Here is an 18,454-nt window from a genome sequence, read left to right as displayed (position 1 = left end):
TGTTCATTATACCTTTAACGTCAACTTTGTAGAACATTCATAAACTCTATGTTGTGTACTTACCTTGCAAAAATGATAATTTAAGAAAACCTTGCAAAAAAATGGTTTTTTTCGCCTATTTTTGTTTTTAGCTATACAATACCTCAAATTTCCACAGTATTCGATTGGAATAGACTCAAATAAGATATTCTAGTGGAAAACTTTTTCGGTTCACAGATTTTTTCTGTCAAAATCGCAAAAAATAGGTTAAAATTATACATTTTTCAAATTGTAATAACTTGCTTGCGAGCAATTTGGCGCACCTTATTTTTTGAGAAGTGACAGTTGTGATTATGATCTAAATGTATGTAAAAAATGTCGGCGGGTTCTCATGGGTTCCTTGCCAAATGATTTTATAAAGTTGGTTAATTTTCAATACAAATTCACATATTAAAAGACCTTTTTCAAAGAAAACATCCGCATTTCTCGTAGAAAAGTCGAATTTTCGTCGTTTTATTAAGCACATTTGAACAAATTTATTAAAAAATAAAAAATAATTTTTTTTTTTGTAGAGAAATGAATCCAACTTAGATGAAATTTCAGGGACTAGATAAGGGAAAATTGATGTTGAAAAACATGCGAAAAAAATTCGCCTTGTCTCCCGGTGAGACTTGAACCCACATCTTGCGCCTCTCCGGGGCCCATGTATTAACATTCTACTACAGGAGACCAACCTGGCGTGTGAATATTATACTGGTTGAGTGTCGATGTCTATCGGAATGAAGGGAATAAAGCTTAGTTCTTTTAGAAATGGGACACTTTCATTTGCTAATAGCTCGTTAACTAGTTATTGGATATTAAAAATTTTGACAGCATTTTGTTGCCTGTAAAAAGTACTATTCGACCTATTTTTTTCAAAATTTAAAATTTACGCGTTTTTGAGATATGTACGATGTAAGAGAAAAAGAAAAAAATAATTTTGCACAGTTTCCTTTAAAGTTCGTCATTATCAAATTGATAGCTGACAAAACCGTTGATTATTCAAAGAATTACTGAGTTTTTGTGGTGGATAAGTATGCAAACACTGTCAATAATGTCCACAAAGTTCAAATCAAGCATTGTAGTGAAGAAAATGATCGGCAACAACGGTTAAGGATCATCAGGGAAGTCAAGTCTCATACCAGCATTTTTAATTTTCAATAAACGAAAAACTAAGGGTAGACCGCTGAAATATCCAAAACAATTTTCTCCGATAAGCTGAAAGTGTTGCCTAGTGATGACTCATAGAAATCCAACCTCAAACAACCATTTTTTGATAGTTCCAAAGCTCTTAAGCTGTAAAACCGGTACCGAAAAAAAAACGTTCAAAAATGTGGTCAAAAATAATCAAATTTGTTCATTTCGAAACAACTGTATCCACTTAAATGCTTCCAGTTTCCAGTTTCCAGAGAAGTATTGGACCAAAAATTATCAGAAATTGAAGAAGGAGGGTGAAGCCACCTAAAATATAGATTTTACGAAGTATAAGTTGGAGAAACTGATCAATACCATGACTGAAAAAAGTGTGCGCCGGCCAATGGGAGATACCAAGAATAAAGTAGAAATTTCTTTAACAAAAAACGGTAAATATTTTTTTTCAAATTTTTTCATGAAATATCATAACATTACCTTCATTTTCTTCATAGAAAGTATTTGGTTCAAAAGAATGGTTTTCGAGATACAGGCATTCGTAACTGTCCCATTTCTAAAAGAACTAAGCTTTAGTTCTCCCATGTGATCATAATCATTTTTCTTGGTCTATTTCTATTCCCATCTTTTCATCTTACGGTAGTTGGACTCAAATTTGGATATTTTAGGCACGGCAAGATTTGCATTGCCTTCTCATATACTGCACGGGTTGTCAGTTATGATGAGAAATGATGCGTTTGCCGTATTTGGATATCCAACCAAATTCGGTGTTTGGCACCGCCTTATTTTCTATTTTTAAACTGTGACCCAAAGATGGGTCTTGACTCAAACATTCAGTCAGCGAAACTTTTTTTTTTTTGTAGAGAAATGAATCCAACTTAGATGAAATTTCAGGGACTAGATAAGGGAAAATTGATGTTGAAAAACATGCGAAAAAAAATTCGCCTTGTCTCCCGGTGAGACTTGAACCCACATGAACGCATCATTTCTCATCATAACTGACAACCCGTGCAGTATATGAGAAGGCAATGCAAATCTTGCCGTGCCTAAAATATCCAAATTTGAGTCCAACTACCGTAAGATGAAAAGATGGGAATAGAAATAGACCAAGAAAAATGATTATGATCACATGGGAGAACTATTCCCTTCATTCCGATAGACATCGACACTCAACCAGTATAATATTCACACGCCAGGTTGGTCTCCTGTAGTAGAATGTTAATACATGGGCCCCGGAGAGGCGCAAGATGTGGGTTCAAGTCTCACCGGGAGACAAGGCGAATTTTTTTCGCATGTTTTTCAACATCAATTTTCCCTTATCTAGTCCCTGAAATTTCATCTAAGTTGGATTCATTTCTCTACAAAAAAAAAAAAGTTTCGCTGACTGAATGTTTGAGTCAAGACCCATCTTTGGGTCACAGTTTAAAAATAAAACATAATTTAAAACTATTTTTTTAAATAATGTTCAAAAATTTTGATTTTTACAAATTTGACTAAAAGTGTAAAAAATGTGCTGAATTATTTATTCAAGCATCGACTCAACAAGCAATAGATTCATCCAATAACTGAACGAAAAAAAAAACGACTTTTCTACGAGTAATGCGGATATTTTCTTTGAAAAAGGTCTTTTAATATGTGAATTTGTATTGAAAATTAACCAACTTTATAAAATCATTTGACAAGGAACCCATGAGAACCCGCCGACATTTTTTACATACATTTAGATCATAATCACAACTGTCATTTCTCGAAAAATGAGGTGCGCCAAATTGCTCGCAAGCAAGGTATTGCAATCTGAAAAATGTATAATTTTAACCTATTTTTTGCGATTTTGACAGAAAAAATCTGCGAACCGAAAAAATTTTCCACTAGAATATCTTATTTGAGTCTATTCCAATCCAATACTGTGGAAATTTGAGGTATTGTATAGCTAAAAACAAAAATAGGCGAAAAAAAAACCATTTTTTGCAAGGTTTTCTTAAATTATCATTTTTGCAAGGTAAGTACACAACATAGAGCTTAACAATGTTCTACAAAGTTGACGTTAAAGGTATAATGAACAACTTTGTTGAAAAAACCATGCCTGTATCTTGCTCCTGTAACAAGTTAGATTTTGGCGCCACCTTGCGGGGAAAAATAGAACTAACTCAAATCCATCAATGTATAGCGCAAATATAGTCGATAAACTTTGTCTAAGACACCGATGAGCTACAACGAAGCCTCTGGCCTGCAGTCAATTTTGACCGCAAAAGTGTGGTTCCTGGCCCACTGTGGGTCGTGTAGCACTCATTGCGTTAGACTTTGACAGTTTTGTGAAAAGTCTTAACAGTGAAAATTAGCATAAATTTTTACCGTTTCTCTATCAAGGTACTAACTTTGGCTTTTCTCTTGATAATCATTGAGTTTTGTTCGCTTACGTTTTCGGATAAACTCATTCAGTAATAATGAAATGAGAGTTATTTTCACTATGGTGCACGGATACACCTCAATTCCGCAAATGAACCATTTCAGATTCGGAACTTGGTTTCAAATTTGTCTTATGGAAGTTGATCATTACATTTTTTTAGACGCGTATTGCAAGCCCAGATAATAATCGTCCTTTTGAAACCTATCATCAATTAGGCTCCCTTACTAAAAATTGCTTTGTTTGTCCTGTACATAAACTTAGTAATGGTCTCATACGGTTTTTCAATTTTGAAATTCAGCTTTTGTACTTTCGAAGAACGCTGGACCATCTTCTACACATAAACGATGATGCAGGTTTTTTGCTCTTATCATCATCAGCAGCCTCAGTTTACCAAACACAATACAGGTATAGAGTAACGGACTTATTTTGGACAGGACCAATTTTGGACCACCTTGTCTAGCTCTCTTATTAAAAAAATTATCATAAAATTTTTTAGCAAATATTGTTGAAGGCCAGGAACCTCATGAAATGCACTATTTTTTTACATCATTAGTTGCTTTATAAGAGAGCTAGATAAGGTGGTCCAAAATAGGTCCCCTGGTCGAAAATAAGTCCGTTACCCTATTAGCTGTTAGCATGACACCGCGAAAGCACCATGGCGCGATGTGGCTGGATGCTGCTACAAGATACATATTATTCAACCCAGTTAAATTGCGTCTGTTGTGTTTTTCGCTGAGGTGAAATGCGTACTAATGTATACATAGATTTATATGTGCGGTATCTCACGAATCTACCTCAAATGGCCGGCGAAACACAGATTAGAGAAGAAGAAGCGAATGTTAACTGTTGGCAGTGTTTGAAAACGGATGAGCAGCGAAGTTTAATTCTCATTCCAGCGGACAAGAAATGAGTTCTACTGCACCGCACCGGCACAGTGGGTTAAGGATTTTAGTTTATTTGCTATTCCATCTTTGATTGAATTGAGTAACAACGGCAATCGAATTTCACCGATCTATGGGGAAAAAGTGTTGGAGATTGAAGAATATTTAAAAATATTCTTTCCAAGAGGCATCAGGTTCCCACGAGAGTAGGTAACAACACAACCATCGAAACTATATGAAACTCGAAAGCCACGCGTTGCAGATTTCAGCACGCTCGCATTACAAAGACTAGCAGCAAGTACGTATAAAAAGGTACTGAAACTATGTTGCTCACGCCCTGACTAGGTTCTGTATGTCTGGCTGGTCGGATCGGGTACAGGTTGGTGGAGAATATGATTCCACATGTACTCATCACCAACATCATCATCATCATCCAACCAGCTAACAACCCCAGAAGACCAACTCGGTGTGGTACTACCAGCAAAGGCAATTCAGTCTACCGGCAGCGGTAGGGCAACATTTATATTGCCAATATAGTTTTAAGTGATTGTATATGGCGCAGAACTGTTGTTGCATCATCATAACATTCTGGAGGTCTCAGCACAGCAGCATAACTTGGGACCGGTTGAACCTTTTGATCGGTGTATGGCCTTAGGCTGATGTCATGCTGAAGCAACTAGCAACGCGACCTACAACGCAACGTTCACACGACTAACCAGCTCTCATTTGATCTCCATGGAAATCGCGCAGACCTGTCATACTGGTCGCTTTGTGTAGCGCGACCAATCTGATGCCGATGTGTTTAGTAGCGCGACTAGTAGGAAATCCAATAGGAACATTGTTTTTTCTCGATTTGAAGCAGTGATTCCGGGTTTTAAGCACAATAGTACGAAGATCTGTCCGAACTTGTGATAATAAACTAAAAACTATCTTAATCGGCGAGAAAATTTTCATGAATTCTTAGTTCCGGCAAAAAAACAAGGAATTTTGTCGGTTCAAATTTCGGCATTCTTGCAATCCGGGTCGTGATTTGATGAGTTTTTGATGGCTCCGGAAAGAAAGGAGACGATTCAAAGCATTATCAGATGTAGAGAAGGTATGATTTGTAGGGAATTTCAAAGTGACAGGTCGCGCCAGCATGACATACCAATGCAATGCAACGCAATCTTATTGGAACGTTGCGTTGCGTTGCGTTGCTAGTTGCGTCAGCATGACATCAGCCTTAGGGTGTCACGCGGCATTTATCTGAAGGGAGTCACAATTTTATGCATCATAACGGTTTTTCAATCTTCTCCAACCAAACAACGATGATTTTTAAAGTTTTAAAATAAATTGACAATTAATTTCAAACGTTTGATTTTAGAAAAGTTAACTCTTCATAGAGATAACATTGAATTTCGAAGGATCTGGCCGGCACCATTGTTTATGGTTACTCATATCGTAGCATAGGTCAACGTAAAATCTCCATACAGCTGGAAAAAATAGAAGCCTGTAGACGATGATATCGCACCTTTCATCGTGTTAAAAAGCATTCTGGATTGCTCGAATTCTGGGTTTGTCCGAATTCAAAATTCAAAAAGTCGAAAAACCAGATCTAGAACGGTTTCCTGTTTATCTTTCTAAAAGTTTCATATTCTTGCAAATTGGGATATCATATATTTTTGAACTTTATTGAAATTAATATCGCAAAAATGGGAAATCATAATTTTGTATCAGTTCATTTGAATTGATAAAATATTGCCATTTCAGGTGCACTTTCTACCAGATTTTCTAGAGGTTAAACCCAGAATTGAACATTTAAAATTACACGTCAAAAGAAACAATGCATTTTATGTGAGCTCTCCATCATATGTCAACAGTGAAGTACATATTTAACTTGATAGGTACGATAGTTATTTGTAGTTGACAGAGTAGGTTAACAAATTACAAACTATTACATAGTGCAACATACAAATAGAAAATATTTTTCTCCATTCGTGTTTTCTAACACGGAATACATCTAAGAATTAGGTAAATCCCCGAAAGAAAAAAAGAAAAGACTGACAATAACCACAAAAGTTGGCTCAGTGAATGTCCTCTGGTGATAAGAAAATAAAAAAAATTATAAATTTTGAAAAATTCAATTAATTTACATTGCGAATTTAATAAATATAACAAATTTAGAATATGAAACGAGTTTTAAAATTTTCGACACGAGAAAGAATGACCTAAACGGGTTAAACTCAAATCAAAAAGAAAAAAAAATTCGACAATATAATGAATGTATACTATGAACCTCCCTTTTCGACCTTCAAAATTACTCAAAACTTTTAATTCGGTCGGAGTTATGATGAATTTAACCAATTGTCCTCTTTTGGCATGAAAACTAAATTTTGACTTTTTATCACTTTTCCACACTTTTCGCAGGATTCCAGAGGCATTCAAAACAGAGTATAACTTTTGTGGGGCCTATTGAACTTCGGTGCAGGAAAAACGGTTGCATTTGTAGGCAGACTTTTTTGTATTTAGCCATTCTTTATGAAACACGACTGATTTGCAGCTTCCACAGATCGTCAGCCTCCTCAAATAATAGGCATCATTTTTTTTCTATTTTTTTTCTTTTTTATCTCCGGAAAACACATGCGAATTTTTGGCTGGAAATCTGCCCAATAGCGGTTCAAATATTTTGCGTACGATTTGACCACCGTATTTTGTTTATTTTACCGGTGGGCAGCAATTCGACCTTCGGATTGCGCCTAATAAAATCTCCCACATTCCCCTTAACTTTATGAAATCAATATTCCTCAGAAATTTTGTAAATGTTCGTATGGACAGCAAAACGAACTCTTTGGGGGCACCTGGATGGTTTCCAACCAAAAACTTTTCGTTGAGAAGGATCGCCTGAATGTTCCGGAGAATGAACAAGGAGAAAACATTGAAAAATTTGATGTCTAGTACTTGAGGAGGCTGATGATTTATTGAAGCCGCAATTTAGTCGGTGTTTCTAAACGATTGACCCGAAGAATGGCTAAATATACGAAGAAGATTGCCTCCAAATGCATCAGTTTTCCCTGAAAAGCACTCAAATAGGTCCCATAAAGTTTCAACACTGTTTCGCCTGATACTTGGAATTCTGCCATTATGCCAAAAATGTGGTGGACTGATAATAAAATCAAATATGTTGTTTTTGTGTCGAAGAAGGACAAACGGCTATATTTTGCATAACTTCTACCAAATTCAAAATTTTGACTTATTTTGAAAATTAAACTTTAGGATATAGATAACATTATCAAAAATATCCTTGATTTGGGAAAAGGGTGGTTCATTTGGGAAAAGGGTGCTTCATAGTTCACAATAAAGAAGGCACACCCAAAAATTAAAGTAAAAAAACTTCTTCATTAGACGCTATTCCGAAAACCATTTGACGGAACGTCTAAACATTAAACTACTAAGCAGCTTCGCTGAAAATTTCATTGAATTCCATTCATGCCTTCAAAAGATATTCACAGAACAAAGTGTTGTATTTTTTTTTCGAATACACTCCAAATATCATCTATTTGAAGAAGTTGTAAAAATAGTTTCAGTTGTATTGTCCAATACTATATGTTGATATGGATCACAATTGCTTCTAACACGGACATCTATTTTAACGCATCAAAGCGGAATAGGTTTGTAAAGACAGATTCGAAAAGATGAATAATTGAAGTATGAATAACAAAATGCATTTAAAAAAATCCGTATCTTGATATAGTATGCTTGAAATATTACTGAAATATTCTTGTTTTCATATATGTTAACATCCTACGAGATTTTTTTTTTTAAATTTCATGGACAAAAACAAAAAAGCAAAACCAAATTTAAAATCTCATAATTTTCTGCAAGCAAATTTAAGTTGAACCCAACCAAAATCTATCCAATAATTGAAACAAAGGCTATTGGAGTGATTCAATAATTGAACACTCATGACATTTCCCATTGAGTATTATTTGCATTTCATCCAATTTTACTCTCAATAAACAAAAAGTCTGTTTCCTGCATCCAATCGAAAAGGCACGTCTAGGTTTAGAGCATAAGTCCAAGTTTCTCAGATTGTAGCTTTAAGAGTCCGAAATTATTCAAGTATTTTTTAACAGAGGAAGAAACTGCTTAATAATGGAACTATGATTTTTGTTTAATTTTGCGACTGTATATTATGATTTTAACCTTCCAAAGCCGTTCGCAAAATATCCGTTTCGGGAAAATTTGAGTTGTAGTTTGATTTCGTTATCCTAGCTGTAAATGTTAACCGATTTTGATGATATTATATTCATTATGTAGGTAATTTATTCCAATTACTCAACATTTCAAAATAAAATCGATAAGAAACTGGTTCAGAAAGTTAAAAGTCCGAAAAATCCATTTTATTTTTAAAATACTCATAACTTCTGACAGCTTTTCTGAATTTAAGTGTTTCATTGATGTTTGAATTCGTCAAGAATCCATCTATCCGACAATCTATAGATATGTTGGGGTCCAATGAAAGTTTTGACCGCTATCTCAGATTTTCCGGTAGAAAAAAATCTTACTTAAAAAAAACGACATCCAGTTTTGGCTTTGCTTAGCTGTATTTCATTTACCAATAAACCGATTTTCAAAACTCAAACTTTAATTTTTTGGCGTTAATTTGATCATTATTTTCATATAACATACTTGGTCTGTCAAAATTCCCAATTATTCAGTATATTGGAATGATGATAAAGAGATTTAAAATGTGCGCTTCGGGTCATATTGACCCGAACCGCTTTGGAGGGTAAATTGGTTCTTGTTTTACTAGCGTTTAAGAACTAATGCTCATACCATATTTTAATTTTTTCTTCCTGTTTTTCTGTTGATTGCCCATCCCATGTTTGCTATTCCTGCAAATGTTCTGTATGAATACAATGTTCTCGAGACATTGTGATTTGAAGCATTAAGTTCCGTGACTAGGAAACTTTTTATAACTTGAAAAAAAGTGATTATTATTGTTCTACCAACAAAAAACCGAGAAACTTCAACCTAACAACAAAGTACTACTTACCGAGTGTATGGCCCAGATGAAGTTGCGAAAATTTTCCAACTCGAATTACAAGTGCAGACCGAAAAAATAACAATGTTTCGAAAACGGCAGCAGTTTTTTTCTGGCTTGCTTGCTATCTGTTCTTCTTGAATTTTTCTCTTTTCGTAACAGTTCGTTCTCCACAGAGCAGCAGTTTAGGTAGGGAAAACAGTAAAAATAAATATTCCAGCTAAATATTCTGTGCCTTGGTGAACACCGAAAAAACACTACCCGGGGAATATGCAACGAATGTTGAAGACGACGTACCACAGTGTACACCAACACTTGCGCACTGCACACTTGTCTTCGATTTTCTTACTCGGCGGAACTCGGCGACGGATTTGTTTGTTTATTTCGAAGAACGCAATCGCGCCGCACCAATACGCGTTCACTCTGAGCGCCCTCTTATTTTCCAAACCGGGGGGTTTCCAACCAAATCAGTAGGCGGCCGAATACGCTATTAGTGTTTGTGTGATGCGGTGTGTCCGCCGATGTTGTTCAACCAGTTTGTTGTTTTGATGTTCTCGAAGAGCCAAATCTCCGGGCACAGCGGCACACTGTTGTTGTTGCTAGATTTGTGATGTGGGGGGTTCACGTACACACTTCACTGGCACACTAATACACCGGTAGCAACATCAACATACCAACACTAACGAACGATATCCGCCGAAGATCGATACTTGATTTTTCCTCGTAGTCCGGTCGCCTCGTTGTTGTTTTTCTTCAAATTTTCACGCAGCCTGTTTTCACCAGATAGAATAGATTTTCCGCAATTTTCCCTATCAAATGGAAAATAAAAAAAGTAGAATTAGTCAAATGAGTAAAAATATTTTTCGTCGTGCAGCTATTTTAATCAATCTATCGCTGAAATAAGGCCAATTTTCACCTTCTAAAATTCTAGTACTTGGGAGAGGTTACTTCCTAAAACAGTAAAATTTACCTTAAAAAACAACAATTATCGAGAAGCTGATTACTATCAACTTCTCAATTAATTAATTTCGGCTTATATCACAAATGCACGTACCCAAAACGAGGAAAAATGTGCTTCCTCTAGCGAAAAAAAATATATAGGGTGGGTTTTTTTTTATATTTACTCAATTTCTTCCTCTGGCAAATAACACAGAATGAATTCGAATCGAGCGGCGGAGGACACACAGCAAACTCTATTTTGGTGCGCACTGCACGCAGGGCAAAAGGCAAAAGACAGCTTTCTGGCACTATTCGATCGACGTGAGCCTCGAACGGCAGCAAGCAAATCGGAAAGGGTTGCCAGCCAGCAGAGAATATGCGCTCTGCTGCTGTTTGCTTGCTTGGTGTGTTGGATATGGAAAACATATAAACTCTCGCTGGGTGCTGTTTTTTTTCTTTGTTGGGCCACTATCATCGTTCCCATATTGGCACCGGCTTCGAGAGCTCGATGAGAAACGTGATTCTCTGCATTCGGAAAGCGGTGCCAGTGAATGGGTAAAATTAAGGTTTTCGAAGCACTCGAGACTTTTGAAGACCAAGTTTTTACATCAGGTTTGAAAGCCTAAAAAAAGTATAGAAGATTTGGCAACTGCTTTGTTACAAAACGTCATACGGATCAATGACTTCCTTAAAACAGTAATAAAACTCCTATAAGTGTAAACAGTAGGATTCTCCCTCTAACTGTATGAGTATAAGAGCTTTTTAACTCTCATAGGCGTTTTATAAATCAAGATCTTACTAAACAAAATTGAAAATCTTTTATTTTTTGTTTTAGCTATTTTGAAAGATAAATCTTTCGGAATGAAAATCCCGAAAACTACACGGGCTTGGCCGGCGTCGTTATTGGCTATCGATGAAGTAAGAGATTCTCGAAACTCCTACAGTGAAATTGTATTGCTTGTTCCCAGAAATCTTTCATTTGATGTTGAAGTTCTGTTTCTTCACTCCCGGCTAGCAGTGGGGGAAGAAACACAAATCACTAAACATTCATAAAATTACGCCACAAAACAAAACCAAATGAAAATTGTGTTGCTTATGAATAAATTCTTATGTTTTATTACATGCTCTCTACTCTATGGCATGCTGGAATCTCCTTCTTCTTTCCTTTACTCTAATTTAATGGTTTTCTTTTTCTTTTCTCTGCTTCGTTCTTCTTCTTCTTCTCTGCCTCGCTCTTCTTCTTCCTTTCTGCCTCGCTCTTCTTTATCTTCATCTCTGCCTCGCTCTTCTTCTTCTTCTTCCTCTCTGCCTCGCACTGCCGCTAATTAACACCTTCTCTTCTTCTTCCGCTTCTTTTCTTTGTTTTTTCGCTCTACTATTTCGTCTTCTGTCTCTTCTTTTTATTATTAGCGCTACCACTTACTTTTATTTTCTCGTTCTTACTCTTCTTTTCAGCGACCACCTACGTCATCAGATGATCGAACAGCAGTTGAGCATCACTGGCAGCCGGCGATCGATCAGCCAAAAGCTCCCAGAGGAAAACAATGGCACTAGCTCCCGACAAAAGACCCCACTAGTTTACAAAATTTTAAAAAAATCGTGAACTTGATTAACTGACCAAAATTTTTAATGTAAAATCGGGCGCTGAATCCGAAAATGAAATTCAAAAAAATCTCAGTAGAACCGTTTTTGAGTTATGCTCCAAATATGAAATTTCGGAAAAATTAAAAAAGTTCTTGTACTTAGATTAAAATATCTCGGACGGCACAACAGTAATTTGAAATCCCTCTTTTGCATATTGAAGGTGAATAAATTTTCTATCGATCATTTCAACTCTGTTTTTGCGTTTGACCAACAGTATTGTTGATATTAGTGACTTAATGAGAGAAAAAATTATAAAAAACGCATTTTCTAGAGAAAAATTTTGTTTCAACAAAAGTTTCAGACTCGATGGTAGCATTTAAAAAATCAGATTTTCTTTTGCCCTTAAATGTCAATTGAAAACAAAGATTTCAAGTGGTTGTTTATCAAAATCGGTTGAAAATTGAAGAAATTATGGCTACTTTACCATAACTGTAATTTTTACAGTTTTTAATAATTTAACGATCCGCAGTACACTTATAATAGTATAGGAAGAATAACACATGGTAAATCTCACTCGCTCCAAGCCAACCTTATTTATTAGCTTACCAGAAGGTCACATGCCAAGTTTCAGGAAGATCTGACCATAGGGAGGAGTTGCTTGAGTCTCAAACGTGAATAAAATTTTAAGATTTTCTGCCCGGGAGGATCAAAAAATACTGGTTTTTCATCAATGACTTTTTTCATCACTAGCCGATTGTTTTTTATGGTTAATTTTTTTAAAGTCTAAGTTAAGACAAATATTTCACCCGAAGACTGCAACACGATTGGACTTGAGATAAAAAAGTTATTGCAGTTCAAAGGCCGCAAATTTTGTCCAACACGCAATGAGTACTTTTTACGCATTGCGTTTTATACGAGAATTTTCGACCAAAATACAATCTTTGAACCACAATAACTTTTCTGTTTCAAATCCAATCGAGTTACAGTCTTCGGGTGAAATATTTGTCTCAGCTTAGAGCACCTGCAACGGTTCAGGCGTAAATATTGGTTTTAAGTATACCAGTTTTAGCACAATTTAAAATTTTAGAATCGACTAAAACACCCACTCCCCACCGGTGCACCGCGGTGTAGGAGCAAATTTAAAACGGAAACACTTTCATTGTAGACACTCAATAATTGAGAAGAAAAAACCCATTTTATTATAAAAATTGCATAAGTTTTGAGGTTCACGGTTAATTGTCTTAAAATTAATTCTACGAATATTCTTTTTTGACAGAACAATGATTTCAACTGTTCTACCAGGATTTCATTAATTTAAAAGCAAAAATGACTACACAACGAGGAAAAAAGGTCCATTGAAATAATTCTTCAATTAATTCAATCAAATTGCTTTGAATCAATGGAATAAGGTTTTGTTAAAATGAAATGAAAAAGCAATTTTTTTTCTAGTTATTGTTGACATTGAATAAGGAAACGAGAAATGTTTATCCCAAAGTCAAAGGAAATTTTCCTTTGATTTGTCGACATTTTAGTTTGACAAAAACTTGTTTCACTATTTGTAAATTTATGTATGGGTACAGAAAAATATGCTGATATTGACGAAAACTCCGAGCAATCCATACGAAACTAAAAATCTCTAAATATATCAAATAAAACAAAAATAATAGAACAAACAATAAACATTTATAAGTATTAAAATTTTCTTTTCGTTTATTTTTTTCTAATTTTAGAACGCTGACTGGATTCACTAATTCGTCGAGCCCAAATGAAAAGCTTTTCATTTAATTATATTAAATCGAGAATAATGTGACATCTATTATTTATACTTGATATGGTTTTTATTAACATCTATTCTCAATTTATGTTACGCATTTGGTGGTTGAAGCGAAAAAAAACATTCAAATAATATCTCAAAAAGAAAATATTATAGATACTATCACATCCAATGTTACCCAAACATGTGTGAAAGAAATCATTGTTCGCTAAAATTTTCTCACCGTGAACTAAATCGGTCTGTCGTATATTTTGAAATCCTGTTCCAAATTTGCATGAATTTGGAACAAAGGCGTATAACTGTTGGGAATTTTGAAATCGATAACTGTGCTAAAACAGCAATTTACGCCACCGGTGCCAGCCGAAATGTTTTAGCGTGGTCGAAAACCGTGTTTTGCATCTACCGTTGGGACAACCCTTAGGCTTTAAGAAAATCAACCATAAAAAAACAATCAGCTAGTGATGAAAGAAGTCATTGATGAAAAACCAGTATTTTTCGTTCCTTCCGGGAAAAAATACCTCAAAATTTTATTCCCGTTTGAGACACAAGCAACCCCTACCTATGGTCAGACCTTCCTGAAACTTGGCATGTGACCTTCTGGTAAGCTAATAAATAATTTTGACTTGGAGCGAGTGAGATATCATGTTTTATTCTTCATATACTGTTATAAGTGTACTGCGGTTCGTTAAATTATGAAAAACTACAAAAAATACTATTATGGTAAAATAGCCATAACTTCTTCAATTTTCAACCGATTTTGAAGAACAACCACTTGAAATCTTTGTTTTAAATTGACATTTAAGTACAAAAAAAAATCAGATTTTTTAAAAGCTACCATCGAGTCTAAAACTTTTGTTGAAACAAAATTTTCTCTAAAAAATGCGTTTTTTATAATTTTTCTCTCATTAAGTCACTAATATCAACAATGTTGGTCAAACGCAAAAACAGAGTTGAAATGAACGATAGAAAATTTATTCACCTTCAATATGCAAAGGAGGGATTTCAAATTACTGTTATGCCGTCCGAGATATTTTAATCTAAGTAAAAGAACTTTTTTAATTTTTCCGAAATTTCATATTTGGAGTATAACTCAAAAACGGTTCTACTGTGATTTTTTTGAATTTCATTTTCGGATTCAGCGCCCGATTTCAGATTAGAAATGACCTTCAGTTTACTGAGTTCAAAAATGCTGTAAACTAGTGACCCCTATTAAAGTTCTGGGCGCGCTTGAGGTTATGCTCTTAAGGTTGCTTTTGTCACCTTCAGAACACTCTACTATTTTAGGGGTCTGCTATGCGCAATTTGGTGGCCTGATTGTGCCTAGCAGCAGCGATAGCCAGCTGCTAGGCACAATCAGGCCACCAAATTGCACTTCATCAGATACAAACATACGGTGTGGCTGCAACCAACAAACCGTGGTAGAGTGGAAGTCGGCTTCGTCAGCTCCGAGATGCGTTCTCCGGGTTATCATGGGTACAACTGTGCTTTAGGTGGGTTCCAGTTCCAGCACATAAAGGGATTACCTTTAACGAATTGGCTGATACAGCTGCGAAATACGCAGCCAAGTATGGCACTTTCAACACAGCGGAATTGTTAAAGTTCGGAATGCATTGCACGAGTTGCAACATAAGTAGAGTATTGGAAGCAAATGAAGATTCTGCTATGACATCATTCCTGAAGTGCAAGATCATGGTTCGTAACGTAAGATCTTACCAGACGAGAAGTTATCATTCTATCGAAACTAATCTCTAATCACTCGAAACTGTCAGCTCACCAGTACAGGAATAGCATTGTTACTTCAGCATCTTGTTCGTGTGGAAGTGCAGAGCCAACGTCGAATCACATGATCTTCGAATGCTGTAACTATGAATCGAGAGACAGGCGACTTCTTTAGATTTAATTGCGGAAATTCAGCGTTCCTCCAGATATAAAAAGTATTTTACAACAGCAGAATTATAGTCTCTATAAAAGTGTGTGTCAAAAAATAATGAATTATAAGATTCATATGTAACTTGAGAAAAATATAAAAAAACAAACTATACTTGACCATTCAAGGCGGTACTCGTAAAGCTAAGATTTAGTTAATAAATAATAATTTATATTATTAATTCTAAGAATTAACTCAAATCTTAGATGTTTTGAAAATTTATTAAATTTTTAAAAGTTCTCAGGTCCTCAGGTGTATTTTTTTTTATTTAGGTTCAAAATGCATTCACTATAAGTGATTGAAGGAACGTGTTTAAGGTCTTTAACACCAGGAAATTTAATGCAGAGAAATTGAAAATTGGTAAAAAAAAACCGTTCCTTGTGAATGCGGGAAAGAATACTGTGGACAAACATCTCAAACTCTGGAAAAAAGGTTTCCAGCAACCAGGCATGTTCCGGTGCCAACAGCTTGCCAAAATGGTCTAGTTAATAACAATGAAGAAATGGCAGTTGTTGGCACTGGAAGCCTGAACTTTTCTCAGGCAAGTACACCCATAGAAGAGGTTGCAAAAATCCAATGCCTATTTAGCAAATCTCTGTGCCGATAATGCGCTGAAATGTGCACTGTGCCGAAGATGATATGTTTGAAAAACCGTAACTGGCATAAGGACTCGGCTCCCAACTAAAATGATGCATGGCCACTACATTGAAGCGAAACAAGAAAAACATTTTATGGGATTTCCTTCCTATTGGATAATTCATCCCGGAAACAAGAAAATAAAAATATAAACTACAGTGCCCGTAGGGAGAGTCGAACTCAGATCATCAACTGTATCATCTAGCCAGTCCGACATCCTAACCAGTGTACTATTTGAGCTTCATGCAGGACGGGGGATATTTGTCATAGGGTTTCTGCCACCGAACAATCACAAAAAATCGCACAACGGTGGCTTCCCGGCGTTTGGCCGCCTTTCAAGGTAGTCCTTTGTCTTGTGACGGTGACGGGAAAGGGAACGGGAGTGAAGGCAAAGGAAAACCCATTGAATGAGAACTGTGCTTTGCTTACTGCCTGCTATTACATACACACGCTACATATACACAGCTGCTAAAGCCGGGCAGCTCGGCCAGTGGTTGTTTGCCGGTGTTTTTGTTGTTTCTTTTGCTACATACACACGCACAGCTTAGCCGTGGTTGTTTGCCGACAGATTGAATTGAAGCAATGTTATTTTTGTTGCTTTTACTGCATACACACTCACAGCTTGGCCGTGGTTGTTTGCCGGTAGATTGAAGGGATTGAATTAGAAGAATGTTTTTGTTGTTGCTTTTGCTACATTCACACGCACAGTGCTCGGTTGGCTGGCTGCCTGGTGTTGGCCGGTATTTATTTCCATCCTTCTTCGTCTTGTGATGCGATAGGGAGGGACGTGAATTCGTTTTTATTCTGTTTCTTTCAGACATACGCAATTCGGTTAACTTGGAAGATTAATGCCGGTGGGAGCAAATCGAATCAGCACCGGTCGCGTTATCTTCTTGTACCAATGATGCTATGTAATTGACTACACGCCATTGGCACAGAGGCTGAATTTTGGGTGTAGCTCTCCCATTTTTCCATCAGCAAACTCTTCCTCTGCTTCTTCAATTTCAGATCTGAATGATCCACATACAAAATCATCGGATACGATAGCCATCCAATGGAACGTCAGCGGAGTACGATCACATCGGGACGAACTACAAGTGCTTCTCAACAGATACCAGCCCCTCGTCGTATGCTTGCAAGAGATTAACTTACCCCCGAACAAAACAAACTCTAGTATTCTAGGTCGAAATTACCAACCTCTCACTTCTTCATGCTCTACACATGGCAGACAAGGTGCGGGATTAGCTGTTAGAGTTGGCACACCATTCGATCGTCTCGAATTCCAAACTAATATCCAAGCCGTGGCTATCCGGTTTTTCATACCCTTTGCTATGACCGTAGTATCGGTTTATCTATCACCTAACGAGGATAACGCCTCAATCAAACTTAGAGAGTTGATCGAGGAACTACCAAAACCTGTCCTTCTCTTGGGAGATCTTAATGCTCATCACAAAGCATGGGGAAGTCGAGTTACAACATCATCGAACGAAGCAAGCACCAGAGGGAAACAAATAATGCTGACTATTATCGACCATGATATGATCATACTAAATGACGGAACGCACACTCGGATGGACCCAGTAACCGGAAAAATACAAGCTTTAGATGTCTCTTTATGTTCTCCTACCATATCATCAAAACTGAGATGGAAAGTTACGACAGATTGTTGTGGAAGCGATCACTTCCCGATCCTAATAAGTTTAGCGCAGGACTCGCCTGAACCCACTAAACACAGGAATTGGATCTATAACAATGCTAACTGGGAACTTAACGAAGAACTAATCGCCCAAAGTATTCATCCCAACGAATTGGTAGACGTGGCTGAATTTTCTAATCGCATCATAGCAGCTGCTCAGAAGTCCATTCCTAGATCCAGTGGAAAAGATGGCCTCAAAACTATACACTGGTGGAACTCAGAAGTCGCCGCTGCAATTAAAAAAGGCGTAAATGTTTACGAGCATTGAAAAGGATCAAGGATGATGATACTAGAAAACAAAAAGCTTTAAATCGCTTTCACGAAGCACGGTCCGTGTCTAGAAAACTCATAAATGAAGCTAAACAAAAAAGTTGGGAGGAATTCGTACCAAGCTTTAACCCCGAAACACCTAGTAGTGTT

General features: G+C 36.4%; 1 protein-coding gene across 4 annotated transcripts in view; it reads right to left on the bottom strand.

The window, feature by feature from the left end:
• Positions 1-18,454, bottom strand: part of LOC129738961 (forkhead box protein K1-like) — an 82,350-nt gene that overhangs the window by 43,124 nt on the left and 20,772 nt on the right. The window contains exons 1-2 of one of the 4 annotated variants that reach the window (XM_055730302.1): positions 10,449-10,706; positions 9,491-10,287 (exon numbers count right to left, since the gene is read on the bottom strand). The gene's annotated coding sequence lies outside the window, so the exon portion shown is untranslated. Of the gene's footprint in view, positions 1-9,490; positions 10,288-10,448; positions 10,707-18,454 lie in introns of those variants that run through there. The other 3 variants (XM_055730304.1, XM_055730305.1, XM_055730303.1) reach the window with 3 other exon arrangements.

Source organism: Uranotaenia lowii, chromosome 1, assembly GCF_029784155.1.
Source record: "Uranotaenia lowii strain MFRU-FL chromosome 1, ASM2978415v1, whole genome shotgun sequence".
NCBI lineage: Eukaryota > Metazoa > Arthropoda > Insecta > Diptera > Culicidae > Uranotaenia > Uranotaenia lowii.
The sequence above is the reverse complement of the archived record's forward strand: the minus strand, read 5'-3'. Positions and strand labels throughout refer to the sequence as shown.